Raw genomic sequence first — 16,445 nt, 5'->3', positions numbered from 1 at the left:
GGGATTCTGCTTGTTATGTTAATGTACCCACTATCAATGTAGAGCTATTTTAAGCCAACCAGTCACCTTTGAGATAGATTCAGTGCAGCAAAGCAAGCACAGGTGGGGAAATGGATGCCATGACACAAAAGAACAGAAGCTGCAAAGAGAAGGCCTAGAGCTGAGCCAGCAGAGAGGGGAAGCGGTGCCCTGAATCTGGACTTCGTCTCTTGAAGGAGCTCCGATGGTACAGTGATTAAAAGCTTGGTTGTGCACCCAAATGTTGGCGCTTTGAACCCAGCAGCAGCTTTCCCGGACACAGATGTGGCTTCCTGCTTCTGTACAGGTACCCAGCCTGGGAAACCCCCTTGGGCTGCTCCAAATGGTCCTCTGAGGGTCCTGAATCGCACTTGACAATTGGACATTCTGGTTTGGCTTATTCACCTCCTAAATTGTCAGAAAATAAATTGTCTTTGGATATTGGACAGTCCCCAGATCAAAAACCTGTTCCTCCATGTATCCACACAGCGTCATCTCCTTCAAGCCACTCACAGTCAGCCTTGGTCTCTTGTCTTAAATCTGAACCCGCACCTTCCTCCCTAACCTGCTTTGCATCCCTGGATCCCTCTAGCCCCTCCTTTTCCCACAGCACTCACCAGGTTCAAGCACACAATATCATCTATTTACTGTGCTTGTTTTCTGTTACCTGTCGTCCTCCAGAAAACTGTAAGGTATGGGAATTACTGTGTGTTGTTTTGTTCCGCCTCCACCCCCATTTCACTTAGAACGATAATGAAATACTCAATAAATATTTGTTGAATGAATAAGTAGCCAGGTTTATGTTGACAACCTTTGGAAAAGCCATGCTTTAGACAGGGCGGATGTCCAGTTGTTTCAAACCATTCAGTGTACCAGTTATTAAAATATTGACAGGCTTATTTATCAGTTGGTAAAAAATCAGCTGCTGCTCAGGCAACCTCAGCTTATTTCCCAGGACATCTGGGGGCTCTCTTGGAGGTTGGTGGTTGGGCCAATCTACCTAAAATTTTAAAACTATTATCCCCACTGTAGAAGGCCGTACGGAATCAGTTGAGCCTAACTCAGGAGAAAAGCCTGAAAAAACTAGTCATCAAAAACTCTACAGGTAAAAAAAACACAAAACCAAAGCTCTACGGAGCACAGTTCTACTCTGACACACACAGGGTCACCATGAGTTGGAATTGACTTGTTGGCATATTGATTTAAAAACAACCACTGCTAAAAAAAAAAAAAACAACCACTGCAACAACATATTTTTTGGTTAAGGTGTCAATAATAAATGACCAACAATATTTCTGTTCAGAAGAATGGACCCTGTTCAAGTGAAAAGTTTGTGAAAATAAGGCTGTGTCAGTAAATTTCTGTATCTTCCTCCAGAAACAATCATCAACCTGGGGTCAACTCGCAGAAAGTGCTAAGAGAGGAGAAGTGGGCTAGAGATGAAGGCTAGAGAATTGAGGTGATGCGGGGTGTTTCTTGGGATTATTTATAGTGGAATCCAGGTTGCGGGTTAAACGGAATTCAAAACCCAAACAAACTCACTGCTATTGAGTCAACACTGACACAGGTGACCCTACAAGACAGGCTAGAACTGGCCCTCTGGGTTTCCATGACCGTAACTACTTACAGGAGTAGAAAGCTTCCTCTTTCTCCCTCAGAGTGCCTGGTGGTTTCGAACGGTGACCTTGCAGTTAGCAGGCAAACATATAGCCATTACACTACCAGAGTAATATCTAGGCAGTGGTGATTGAGTGGTAGAGTGCTCTGCTTTCTATGTGGGAGGCCCGAGTTTGATTCCTGGCCGAGCACCATGTGCACAGCCACCATCCAGCTGCAAGCGGGAGAGCTTTCATGTTGCTAGAAGGATGAAGAGGTTTCAGCACAGCTTCAAGGCTAAGAAGAAAGGCCTGGCAGTAGTCTTCCAAATATCAGCCAACAAGACTCTGCATATCACAATAGTACGACCTGCAGTCATATAAAGTACCACAAACCGGGCGACTTAAACAATAGTCACTTATTCGCTCCTGGTTCTAGAGGCTAGAACTCCAAAATCAAAGGGCCAGCAGAGTCTCTGAGTGATGTGCCTCTGAAGGCTCTGGGGAAGAGTATTTACTTGCCCCCTGAGCTTCTGATGGTTATTGGCCATCCTTGGCTTGTCCATCCACTAGTGTCTGCCTTTGTTATCACATTCGCTCCATCTCTCTGTGTTTCTGTGGGTTCATATGTTTATTTGCTTTATGGATACCAGTCATTGGATTTAGGGCTACCTCCACCCAGTATGACCCAATCCTCACAAATTACATTTGCAGAAGCTCGAATTTTAAATAAAAACAAAATTCCGAGGTTATATTCCAAACCCACTGGAATGGGCTTCAATTCTGAGGTTACATTCCAAACCCATTGGTGTCAAGTTGATCAGAACGCATGGAAATGTCATGTATTTCAGATTAGAACTGATTGACAGGGTATTGGGTTTTTTTGCCATAATCTTGGCAGAAGCAGATTTCTAGGTCTTCCAAGATGCCACTGGTGGTTTCAAACCGCCAAGCTTTAGGTTAGTAGGCAAGGGCAACCAACCTGTGCCATCCAGGGACCTTAGTATGAGCCCATCTTAACTAGTTACTTATGCAGACTCTATTTCCAAATAAGGTTACATTCTGAAGTCCAGGTGAATATAAATTTTTGTGTGACACTTTTCAAACCAGTATACCCAATTCATTTGAGTTTTCAAACTAAAAGGGGGATGTCTAGGCAGTGCTAATTTCAATTATTTTTCCTCCTATGATCTAGGAATATAAATAATATAGAAAGAGATACTATAGAATGGTATTTACCTGTGTTTCACTGGGTATGCAAAGGCATCCAATTGTGTGGTGTCCAACAAACGATGGATAACATTGAGAATTCTAGAATGCTTCACTGTATCAGTAGAAGGCATATCTAAGCCAAGAGGTGGATCTTTGGCCAGAACAAGGGGATACTGCATGTTATAAAATCAAGAAGTATTCATCATAATTATTCAATTGGTATGCTGAGCAAATAATCTGAGAATCTAGACTACATGAAGAACTCAGGGTCAGGATTCAATGCAGGTTTATTAATAACCTGCGATATGCAGATGACATAACCTTGCTAGCTGAAAGCTAGGAGGGCTTGAAGCACTTGCTGATGAAAACCAAAATCAGATCCTCCAGTACGGGTTGCATCTCAGTGTAAGGAAAACTAAAATCCTCACAAATGGACCAGTAGACAAAATCCAGATAAACAGAGGGAAAAAATAGAGATGTCAAAGATTTCATCTTGCTTGGATCCATAATCAATGCTCAGGGAAGCAGCAGTCAAGAGATCAAATGGTGCCAAGGACAAATCTGCTGCCTGAGAACTCTTCACAGTGGGGAAGAGCAGCGGTGTCACTTTGAGGACTAGGTGCTCCTGGTCCAAAGCAGGCCATCTTTAATCATTTCATATACTTGTAAAAGCTAATGTGTAAAGGCCATGATCAAGGAAGACGACAGAAGAATGGATACCTTTGAATTATAGTGTTGGCAAATAACATTGAAAGAATCATGAAGGCCAGAAGTACAAACAAATCTGTCTTAGAGGAAATACAGACAGAAAGCTCCTTAGAGTTGAGGATGGTGCGATTTCATCTCATATACTTTAGACATATTATTGGGAGACACCATTCCTTGGGAAAGGACATTATGTTTGGTGTGATAGTTAGATTATATGTCAACTAGGATGGACCAGGATTTTCCTAGGATATGAGATAACACAATGTAATGAACTCTACCCAAGGACCTACTGTGAGAAACCAAGCAGTTGTGGGAAGAACCTGGCGAAGTGCTACCTCCTTAAGCTGGTTGCAGCCTTGATGTGACTGAAAAGAAGTTTCATCACGGGTGTGACCTACTCTTAAGAGAAATTCACATTGTGGGTCAAGAAGCTAGTTCCCCCTTTCTGCTGTGTCTGGGTCCTGCATCTGGTTAGTTGAATACCTGCTATGTTGCCTGTTGATTTCAGAAGCTATCAGTGGACCACCAACCTTGGATTCTTCATTTTCCTGTTTCCTGGTTTGTCAGTCCCCTCAACAAAAGAAATCAAGAGAAATCTCTAGCCTAATACCTGATGAACAGACTTGAATCAGACTGTACTTACCCACTTCTACAACTGTGTGAGCCACTGGTTTTGTTTCTCAAGAGAAAATACTTGGTACAGTAAAGGCTCAGCAAAAAATAGGAAAACCTTCCCTGAGATGGATTGACACAGTGGTTTCAACAATGGGCTCAACATAACAACAATTGTGAGGATGGCAAATGACTGGGCATTATCTTGTTCTTTTCTACATAGTGTTGCTACGAGTTGGAGCCAACGTAATAGCATCTAACAATAATGAACTACAAGCCCAAGCACACTGGTATTTCAATAGTGGACTGATACCATACTTCTCTATGGTGCGGTGTTTTGGGTTCTGCAGGTACTTATAAAAGTCAAGGATCCTGTCCCCAAGATGCTTGTCATCCAGAGGAAGAGCCAAGGCTGATATTCCTCAAATAACTCATGCTTGATAACGTGATGAATCATCATGAAAATTCATCAAAACAAACTCATGTGTGGCAACAACTTGTAAGATAGTAAACTATTTACTATAGGTACTATCGGATGTTAAACTCTGTGAAACCGAGGTCAGTAAGCAGCATCTGGTCATCAAGCATTGTTCCCTTGGACTTAATCGCTTGTACGTAATAGGACTTTGGCACCCTACAAAAATCCCACAGAGTCCGACGAGGATTGCATTGTAATGTGCCATGCTTGCCTTTGTTGTTATTAGTCAACACATACAAGGTTCTGATCGTGTTACCCACATTCCAAGTTTCCTTTTGGGAAAAGTAGCTCTGGTCATGCAAATCTCTCAGGCATGTAACAATTTCTGTACCTTTTGCTTTTAAAAATGTTTTTCTTTGTTGGTTTGAATGTCATCACCAATTTTGAAATACATATTCTACTTTGATTTCCACTCTAAGTCATGCAATGTGTCTGTGCAATTTTAACCATTGCCTGTTTTCAGTCTTGCAATAGCACGTGGTGTCTTCTCTGTATAGGCATGTGCTCTTACAAAGCCATTCTCTGTTTTTGAGAGAAACTATGATGAAACAACTCTGCTTGTATTGGAGGGGGCAGGTGGGGGAATACATTATATATATTTTCCCTAGCTTATTATAATTAGAGATATTGTATGAAAATAGTATCTCTGTTGCTTAAGTGTTGCTCATCTCCTGCTGATCAGTTCTCACTCACAGGCATCGTCCTTTGTGATATAATAGTTAGTTGCTGTGGAGATGATTATCTTGTCAGAAAAAAAGACTTATGAATTTCAATGAAGGCTGAGCAGCAGGAGCAAAAAAACTATGTCAAAAGCCAAACATTTCATTCAATTAAGTTTTCTATTGCCTTTTTAATACACCTTCCATCATAAAGTTGGATACATTAGTTTAAATACTATGATGTGGGGGTTAATGATAAATGATGAGAAGAGGGACATTTAAAATCCAAGGCAAAATATTCAATGCTGATACATTTTATGGAGTTAGAAATGGTTTCAAGTTAAACATTTCAGGATTAATCATTTTTATAGGCCATGTCATCAATGTTTAGAGAAATGATTAAGCTATCAGGACAGTTCTATTAGAGCTCAACTTTTAATGAGTTGTTGAGACAATTTAGGCATCAGTCAACAAGCAGGAAGCAGAATGCTAAGGGAAACATGAATGGGCCTTGCCTTCAACAGAGCTGGTTTGAGTTCCCGTTCTGCTACTTATGAGTCACTGACGTTCAGCAGGCTTCTTGACCCTTTGAACTTTTGCTTCATGAAGTATAAAATTGTGATAATTGTGCAGGGTTGTCTTCAGGGATATGAACCAACTCATATTGTCATTCCAGTTTGTTTACAGTCAACATATACTCTGGTTGACTAGTTATTATAGTCAGCCTGGGTGTTCGTGTCCATACTATCACCAAAAATCAAACTCCTTGCCATCGAGTTAATTTTGACTCACAGGACACTAAAGGGCACCTGAAGGACAGAGTAGGACTGTCCCTGTGGGCTCCCAAGGCTGTACATCTTTATGGGAACAGGAAGTCCCATCTTGTTTGCTGACCTCTCATTCAGCAGCCTCACATGCAGCCCACTAAGTCCCCGGGCTTCCTTGGCCATGCTATACTAGTTGCTAAACATCCTGAAAACCATCCTTGTTGCTGAAGCTAGAGTAGACTACGCTGCATCCAGAGGCAATTCTGAAATCTCAGTAGCTTAACACAGTGAAGAAACTTTCTCACTCTTAGAGAACCCAGCAGGAGTCTGGCATCCCTCCTTCCTCTCAGAACCGCTGGTTTGCAATCCTAGATCATCGCAGCAGGAGACAGACAGGATGGATGTGTTAGAGTAGAACTGCTCCGTAGGGTTTTCTTGGCTGTAATCTTGATGGAAGCAGATCACCAGTCTTTTCTGCTGTGGAGCTGCTGGCTGGGCTCAAACTGTCTATACACACTGTTTGCATCACCCAGAAGCCACCAAGGCAGACATACATTATTTCTGCTCATAGATTATTGGTCAAAAAATGTCACCTGGTCCTAACCCATCTGCAGCGGAGGTTGGAAAATATAAGGGGGATTGTGGAGTTGGTGAGCATTAACTCTCTCTGCCATCAACTCTTGCTTTTGTGATGTGACATTAGATGAGATAGTGTATGTGAAGGATTTGCCATGGTGTATGGTAAGCTAGGTCAGATTACAAAGACTGAGCCAGGTTTAAAACTTTAAAAAAAAATGGGTCGTGGGGAAGAGACGATCCAGTCAGGGGACAGTGTAGCAACAATGAAACATACAACTTTCCTCTAGTTCCTAAATGCTTTCTATCCCCCACTATCATGATCCCAATTCTACAAATCCAGCTAGACCAGAGGATGTACCCTCATACAGATAGGAACTGGAAACACAGGGAATCCAGGACAGGTGATCCCTTCAGGACCAGTGGTGAGAGTGGTGATACCGGGAAGTGAAGGGAGGGTAGGGTGGAAAGGGAGAACTGATTACAAGGATCTACATATAACCTCCTCCCTGGGGGATGGACAACAGAAAAGTGGGTGAAAGGAGAAGTCATAAAGTGTAAGATATGACAAAAAATAATTTATAAATTATCAAGCGTTCATGAGGGAGGGGGAAGGACAGAGGGAGGGGTAAATGAGGAGCTGATGCCAGGGGCTTAAGTGGAGAGCAAATGTTTTGAAAATGATGAGGGCAATGAATGTACAAATGTGCTTTACACAATTGATGTATGTATGGTGATAAAAGTTTCATGAGCCCCCAATAAAATGATTGAAATAAAAAACAAACAAAAACAAGGTATCATAAAAAATTAATCCTCAGGTACAAACGGTCAAAAAAAAGGGGGTGGGGAGCAAAAGAAGAGAATGAATATTGGAAACTCACATTACAGTCAATCACAAAAGGACAATTATTGTATGAGTCCACTACTATCAGGTAAACACCAATATGAAGGCAGGCTACTACTGTTCCCAGATCAAGTCTTCTAATTTAGCCCTTTAAGCAACAAGGTAGAGAGCCTGCCTAGCACCCATGAAACATGTATCACCCCTGCTAAATGTACATCCAGTTGGACAGAGACCTCTCCTCAGCTGGGGTCAATTTTTCAAGATCTAGGGAGATGGAGAAGATTCTTTCTTTGCTGCCATAAAAAATTGTGCTACGGGCACCTCAATCCAACAGACGTTTCTCTCAGAATAAAAAGGAAAACTTACTAGAACTCAAGCCAAGATAGGGGGCCAGGGCCTGTATTCTCAGGGAAAGCAATTCTATCTCTGTCAGTAGGAAAATGGGAGGAACAACCCTCCAACAGGGAACATTTTTTTAAACAATACTTATGTGGAATCCAAGGTTAGAATGTAACTGGTATTAGCTTCCTAATTTGATACTTTTGACCTAGTTTCTATGTAGCCCATGGTGACCCAGTGCATGCGCTACAGACTACTGAGACTTTAGACTCTTCTATTGCGGTACACAGCATCCCCCATAGGCCACACCAGAAAGGTTTGATGTGGAAACTTCAGTAGGTGAACAGGGCTTTACCTCAAGCTCTCCTGTAGCCCTTGGACATAAGGCTGAAACTCCCTTGTGTGAGACGGCTAGCCCAAAGGCATGTTGGATGTTGGTTCAAATCCCTTGCCTTGAGGGTGCCCAATGAATGGTGGTCGGAAAGAACCACACACGTCCTATTTCAATGCCCTCCTTGTCATAATATATTATGACATATATTAAACTAGAAGATGTGGCTCTGCTGCTGAGAATGAATATTATTGGAAAACGTGCCCTATCACCAAAACAAATAAACAAAATCCTGAATCCTATACCACATATACTTTATTATATCCTGAAATAGTATTTGAAACTTAATTTGTAGGGCCAGAAAATATTTCTCAAGTGTGAATTAATATGCCAAGTGTTTAAAACATACTTATATACACATTCGCTTACTTTTGATAGTCCCTGTATGTAGTAAGATGCCACATGAAGATTGGAAAAGAATTCATGTCTTTGAATTATGGTGTTGGTGAAGACTATTAACTATGACATGGACAGTCAGAGGAAGGAGCCTAGGCAGAATGGTTTTCTGTTAGATTGAGGCACTTTGTTTTACATGCTTTGGACATGATTTCAGGAGAGACTAATATGCCCGGAGGAGGCCATGGTGTTAGCCGGGGTTCACTAGGGAAGCCAAACCAGTGACACTTAAAACCAAAGGCTTTGTCATTGAGTCCATTTTTATGCATAGGGATACTGCAGGACAGAATAGAACTGCCCCTGTGGGTTTCTGAGACTGTAACGCTTTTTGTTTTAAATCAGTTTATTGGGGGCTCTTACAACTCTTATAACAATCCATACATCATTTGTATCAATCACATTTGTGCACATGTTGCCATCATCATTTTCAAAGTATTTTCTTTCTACTTGAGCCCTTGGTACCAGCTCCTCTTCTCCCCCTCCCTCCCCCACTCTCCCACTCTCGTGAACTCTTGATAAATTATAATTATTTTTATATCTCACACTGTCCACTATCTCCCTTTACCCATGTTTCTGTTGTTCGTCTCCCTGGTGGTGGGGGGGCAGTGTTATAAGTTGATCATTGCGATCAGTTTCCCCTTTCTCCCCCTTTTCCCACACCTTCCCCCTACCTTCATGGTATCGCTACTTCCATTACTGTTCCTGAGGGGTTTATCTGTTCAGGATTCCGTGTGCCAAGAGCTCTTTTTGGTACCAATGCACATGCTCTGGTCTAGCCGGGTCTGTAAGGTAGAACTGGCGGCCATGATAGCAGGGGTAAAGAAGCATTAAAGAACTAGAGGAATGTTGTGTGTTTTGTCGGTGCTATACTACGCCCTGACTGACTTATTTCTTCCTGTGACTCTTCTATGAGGGATGTCCAATTGTCTACAGATGGGTCTCCACTCCAACCCCTCTGATAGGATTATTTGTTTGGGGTTTTCTGGTGCCTGATAACTGATCCTATCAACCCTTGCGCTCAAACAGCTGGAGTACATCCTCCATGTGGGTGTTGTTGCTTCCCTGCCACATGGCCGTCTGTTTAACTTCAAGCCTTTAAGATCCCAGACACTATAGCATCTAATAGCCAGGCATTAGCAGCTGTCTTCACCACATTTGCTTATGCACCCAGTTTGTCTTCATTGATTATGTCAGGGAAGGTGAGTATCACAGAGTGCTGGGTTATTAGAACAAAGAGCTCTTGCATTGAGGGAGGGCTCGAGTAGAGGCCCAATGTCCATTTGCTACCTTAGTATTTAACATATAAATAAATGTGCAAACTAGATCCCTATCGTTATATATTACATTTAAATATATGTGTATATTTACATATACAATGCTTATATTTATACCTCTATAAATGTCTTTTACCTCCTACTTCTTTCCTCTATTTCCTTTTCCTTTCCTCCTGTCCCGCTATCATGTTCTACCTCCATTCGGTTCTCTGTAATTCCTCTCAACTACATTGCCCTTGATCAAATCCTACCAGGCATTCTACACCCTCTTTGTCATCAATATTAGGTCTCTTGTTGTTCCCTTGTCCCTGAGTTTGTTGACTCCCCCAACCCCTCCTCTCCTCCCATGTCCCCCTGGAACTGTTGGTCCCATTGTTTTCTCCTTGGGATTGTTTATCCGGCCTATCTATATAAGATTGTTTATCCTGCCTATCTATATATAGAAAAAGAGAGAAAGAGCAACAGACACAGAGAAAAGGGAAGAAAAACAACAACAACAAAAGTCTATGAATAGTTCCAGGCCTGTCTGCTGACCCTTATGAATGTTTTCCAATCAGGTCTGATGAGGTGCCAAGCCCTGCCCTCCGAGTCTGAGGTCTGTTTTCGGGATTCCTTGGAAACTTCATTGCTTTGCTCCCCTTTCTGCTCTGTCATGCTCCCTTCCTGTTTTGCCCCAGTGTGGGGCATCAGACTAGGCAGAATTCCAGCACTGTGAGACCGTAACTATTTATGGAAGTAGAAAGCCTCGTCTTTCCCCCATGTTTGTGTATGTGTATGCGTGTGTAATGCTGCTATCAAGAAGATGACTCACACAGTTGTTGAAGTATCAAGTCCAAATTCAGGCAGGTTCCAAGTGCATGGGTCAAATGGAGACTTTTACTGACTAATATAGCTGCAGGGGCTGATGAACCCAAGATTAGCAGAAAGACCCCATGGTCAGCAGATCAGGTTTGTAACTAAGGAGGTGAATGAATCCAAGGTTGTCAGGTTAGTGGCAAGTTACTGATGGCTCCTGGCATCAACAGACAATATGGAAGACTGTTGACTCAATTCCAAAGAACGGAAGTTCAATGAGTTAGATACAGGATCTAGACAAAGTAACAAGCAAGCAACTTTTCCCACACCATCCACTTGTCTAGGAAGTGGGCCACACCTCCAAAGATATTTCCTTAGACAGGTATCTCTAGAGAAACAAAACTGGGATACTTATGATTTTATCTATCTATCTATCTATCTATCAATCTATCTATAGATTTATTCAGAATGAAGGAATATAACAGCTAATTAGTCCACACAGCAGTACAGAGGGCTCAGTTCAATTCACTTCTGTGGAACAGTTAATATACTGGAAGTCCATCAACTTACGAGGGCTGCTGGTCCAAGATCAAGGAAGCAGAGAGCTGAGTCTTCCCTTGAGCAATGCAGGCAGAGTCTGCTCACAGGCAGCAAATGGCAGGGTGGGTGACCAACAGTTAGCAGCTCAGGAGCTTAGCAAAGGAGGCCCAGATGGGATATTTAACTCAAGCAATGCAAAGTGACAGGATCCACTAGCCTCAAGCTCAAGCGATATACACACCAGCAGCATGGCAAAGCAGGTCTCGAAGGAACCTCAAGCACTAGTGACACGATCCATTGGTTGGTTGTCCCACAGGTAGTGTAGCTCACAAGTTGAGGCATAGAACTCGCTAAAGCAGCTGCACGCTGATCCTATCACCAGAGAGCAAGAGAGAGAAGGGCAGGCCTTGCCAAGCCATTTATCTCTTTGCCCTCCAATCAAACTGCAACTCGATTAATCCCACATGTTCCTATTGGCTATGTTGGCACAATAAACCTACCCATCACACCATCCTCATTCCCTTGTAACTGCTTGGTTTTTCACAGCAGCTTCCATTATGGAGTTGACTACAGTGTGTTAGGTCACATCATGAGGAAGTACTAGATCTTAACTGCCAAATCACTGAGATCCCTAGCTCAATAAAGTTAACCTCAAACCTAACTAACAAAAGACATCATCTTTGGTAAAGTAAAGGGTCAGCAAAAAAGAGAAAGACGCTCAATGAGATGCTCAATTAATATAGTGACTGCAACAATGGACTTAAGTTGAAGATGGCTTGGGACTGGGCAGTATTTCATTCTGTTCTACATAGGATCATTTTGAGTGGGAACCAACTTGACAGCATCCAACAAGAACATAAGTAGTAGGCACTATTGTTTTTGTTATTTTACATCTCACAGCAAGTACATGATTGGAAACCTGGGTTTATTTGAAAGCCTATGAAGCCTCTTATGCAGTAACTAGTACATTACACTTATTCTATCATATGGATATGCCATTTATTAATAAACTGACCTCTATGGTTGGATATTTAAATTGTTTTAAAGTATTTTTTATTATCAAGAATCTCTGATAGAATATACTGTCTGTGCCTACATCTTTATACATTAATCTTTAAAAGAATAAATACTTTTGGATAAATTCAATTAAGTGAAAATGCTAGTTATCAAAGGACTTAAACATTCAAAATTGAAAAAATAACACTCTCAGATTTCTCAACTGAACAGTGATATCAACTTATATTGTAACTAATAGTGTATAAAAGTTATGGTTTCCCTGAAACTTTCCCCACAGTAGGTACAGTCACTTAAAATTTTGCCAATGGGAAAACATCAAAAGCTCTAGGCCCCAAAACTGTGTTGCATACGTACAATGGAGTGCTACACATTCCTAAAAAGCAGTGATGCACACATGAAGCACATCACCACATGGGAACAACTGGAGGAAATTGTGCTAAGTGAAGTAAGCCAAGCACAAAAGGACAAGTATAACATGAGTCCACTGATGTAAGCTTAAAAATGCAAAAGGGGCATAAGGGAAAAGCTACTATATACATACATTCCTGGGGTGTGGTCCAGGTACTATGGCAGGAGCCAGACCCAATCCAGGGACACATATGGCAGCCAACTAAAAAGGAGGGGAAAGAGAAAAAAGAAACCGTGGGGAGTGGGGGAACAGGGCAATAACCCACCCAAGGGGAGAGTATTGTTTATATCTCCACAGGAGAGGGAGAGAGGGACCAGGCTTAAACCTAGTGCTCCAAGACATGAATGCAATATACCAGCATGAAGTAGGAAACCAAAAGAGAGGTCTGCAGGGCCAGCCCCAATCCCAACTATGTGGACATCGCCCCCCTCCACTCCCAGAAGAATGCACTGCAGAGGACATCCCTGAAGTTACAGCTCAGGGAGAGGTACATGTCTGATCAAAGCACACAGGAGCAAACAAAGGGGAAAGGAGAGAGTGCGGAATACATCTTGGTCCACGAAGCCCCAAGGACAATATTCCTGCTCAGAGCACCCAATGAACAGAGAGAATCATAGGGCCGTCTCCCCCACGACACAAGTATTCTTTAACTGACCCATAGTGCTAGGAGGGGCAACACTGGAGACACAGTGAGGGAACTGTGCCTGATTTGACCCCACCACACTGAGGCGAAACACAAAGGCCATGTAACAGAGTAGCAAGGGGAGCAAAGCAATGAAGTTCCCAGGGAATACCAAAAATAGACTTTGGGACCATGGCATGGCACCCCATCAGACTCAACCAGAAAACACACCTAAAGGTCAACAAACAAACCTGGGACTATTTATAGGCTTTTCTTTTTTGTTGTTGTTGTTTTCTTTTGTTTTGCTCTGCCTTGTTTTTGTGCTTATTATTGTCTCTGCACATCTATCTAGATAAGATAGGTGGGATAAACAATCCAGAGGAGAAAACAACAGGACCAACGGTTTCAGGGGGACATGGGAGAGGGGAAGTGGGGAAAGGAAGTGGGTGTTAACAAACCCAGGGACAAGGGAATAACAAGTAATCTAAAATTGATGGTGAGGATAGGGAAATAGATCTATGAACATAAATTTACATGCTAAGTATCAAGTTAGCTGACGGACATTGGGCCTCTACTCACATACTTTCTCAACGCAAGGCATTCTGTGAAGCTCACCTTTCCGACATGGTTGCGGAAGACAAAACGGGTGCATAGCAAATGTGGTAAAGAAAGCTGGTGGTGCCCGACTATCAAAAGATACAGCATCTGGGGTCTTAAAGGATTGAAGACAAACAAGCAGCCATCTAGCTCAGAAGCAACAAAGCCCACATGGAAGATGTACACCAGCCTGTGTGATCATGAGATGTCTATAGAATCAGGTATCAGGCATCAAAGACCCAGAACAAAAAAAAATCATATTATTGTGAATGAGGGGAGTGTGGAGTGGAGATCCAAAGCCCATCTGTAGACAATTGGACACTCCCTTACAGAAGGGTCACGGGGAGGAGACGAGCAAGTCAGGGTGCAGTGTAGCACTAATCAAACATACAACTTTCCTCTAGTGTTTAATGCTTCCTCCCCCCACTATCCTAATCCCAATTCTACTTTACAAATCCGGCTACACTAGAGCATGTACATGGGTACAGATAAGAGCTGGAAACACAGGGAATTTAGGACAGATAAATCCCTCGAGATCAATAATAAGCGTAACGATACCAGGAAGGTAAGGGGAAATTGGGGGAGATAGGGGTAACAGATCACAAGGATCTACATATAACCCCCTCCCTAGGGGATGGACAACAGAGAAGTGGGTGAAGGGAGACATCTGTCAGTGCAAGACATGAAAAAAAATGATAAATTACCAATGGTTCATAAGGGAGGGAGGGAGGGAAAAAATGAGGAGCTGATACCAAGGGCTCAATAGAAAGCAAATGTTTTGAAAATGATGATGTCACCAAATGTACAAATGTGCTTGACACAATGGATGTATGCATGGATTGTGATAAGAGCTGTATGAACTCTCAATAAAATAATTTTTAAAAATCTAGGCCCCTCCAAATAGCCTAGCTTTCAGCGATTGTAGTAACCCTTGTTGTTTCCCCTTTGGCATCAGCCTTTAAAACAATAAGAAATGTGTTCATTAATTTACACATCAGCATACTTAATGTTACATAGTGTTAGCTCTTTTTGAACCACAAATGCAAATGTATATGAAAAAAATCATATTGATAAATCTTTAAGTTTATTTAGTTCAGGTCAGTTGCATCATTCAGCCAACAATTATCCTCCAAGAGTCTTTTGATTAGATTGTATCTGAATTTCCTTCTAAAGAAGTGGGGGAGGGGGATCACGATCCTTTAATATCTTCACAGGCATGATGTCATCAAGTGTTCTGTGTTTATGTTCCTTAATGAGTGATTTTATGTGTGTGGGTAGAAGCAGGGGATGGGAGTGCTATTGTACAGTACGAATGAAATTTATGGAAATGAAGGCGTGATGAAAAGTGAAATTAGCTTGCATCAACGAGGCCAGAGAGAGTGGGGACAAAAAAAGAAAAGAATTATTCTTTTCATCTCACAGGAGTGATGCTTGTGCTCACACAATATCTGTGGAAATTAAATATTGTTCTTAAAAGGCAAAGTCTTTATAAACCAAAACCTAGTGTTTTGGTATAACAGATAATCACTGCTAAGAAATGAGTTTTTAAAAGTATTTTGTATATTGCTTTAGGTTTGGAAAGAAATAAAAATCTGCTAGAATTTGTAAACAATGTCTAGAAAGCATGTGTAAGGCATCAGCTAAATTGTAATTTGGGTTATTATTTGAAGACTTATTTACATGTTTTCTTGGAAGTCTAATAATTACTTACAATGAGTGGCAGGTGTTTCAGAAGCAATCTCATCTTATCTTTATTGTACCTGTTCAGAGGACTAGACCATAGTATCAATGAAGAAGCTGCCGTAACTGTTAACTTCAGATGAAAAACATCCAGAGTGAGTATCTGTGGATTAGAATGGAAAGCAGCAGTGGACAGCAAAATCTTAAATGTAATGCACATTGGTTTTGAAGCAGAAGAAATCCTGAGTTTCCATCCAATTCTGATATTTTCTAGCTGTTTAATTTGGAGAGTGGGGTAGTGAGAGGTAGTTGAGTAGCCTCTTTGAGCCTAAACTATTTAACAGGGATGCTAATACTTACTTTAAAGAGATGCAGTGGTGCCACAGTTGAGTACTCTGCTGCTAACAGAAAGCCCCGAGTCCCTCTCACTAGCCCTTCCCAGGGGAAAGACCTGGAGACCTGTGACTATAAAGATTACAGCCTAGGCATTGGATGGGCGGTTCTTCCCAGAACTAGGGGGCCACTGTGAGTCAGAACTCAACAGCACCCAACAACACTTTCCTTACAGAAAGCTGTAAGGCTTAAATGAGAATGTGTATCAGAAATGATGAAATGTAATAGGTGGCTAATAAGTGTTACCTATTTCATTATTCAGCATGTTCTCATGGGAGACTAGAGACTGCTTTATAATTACTGCATCCAGCTATCTGGGGTCATCATCATTTGATGTTGCGGTAATTTCATTTGCTGAGCTCCAACAAGCTGCCGTTCTTACAGAGACATTCCAACCGTTAGGTGTGAAGTAAACAATCTGTGGTTTGTTATTTTTTTGCTGACAGTAACTCAAGTAGAGCTCCAGAAGATTAAAAAAGAGAAGATGGAGATAAAAGGTCCAAGGGTACTAGAACTTAAAACA

The sequence above is a fragment of the Tenrec ecaudatus genome, chromosome 1 (genome assembly GCF_050624435.1).
Source record: "Tenrec ecaudatus isolate mTenEca1 chromosome 1, mTenEca1.hap1, whole genome shotgun sequence".
NCBI lineage: Eukaryota > Metazoa > Chordata > Mammalia > Afrosoricida > Tenrecidae > Tenrec > Tenrec ecaudatus.
The sequence above is the reverse complement of the archived record's forward strand: the minus strand, read 5'-3'. Positions refer to the sequence as shown.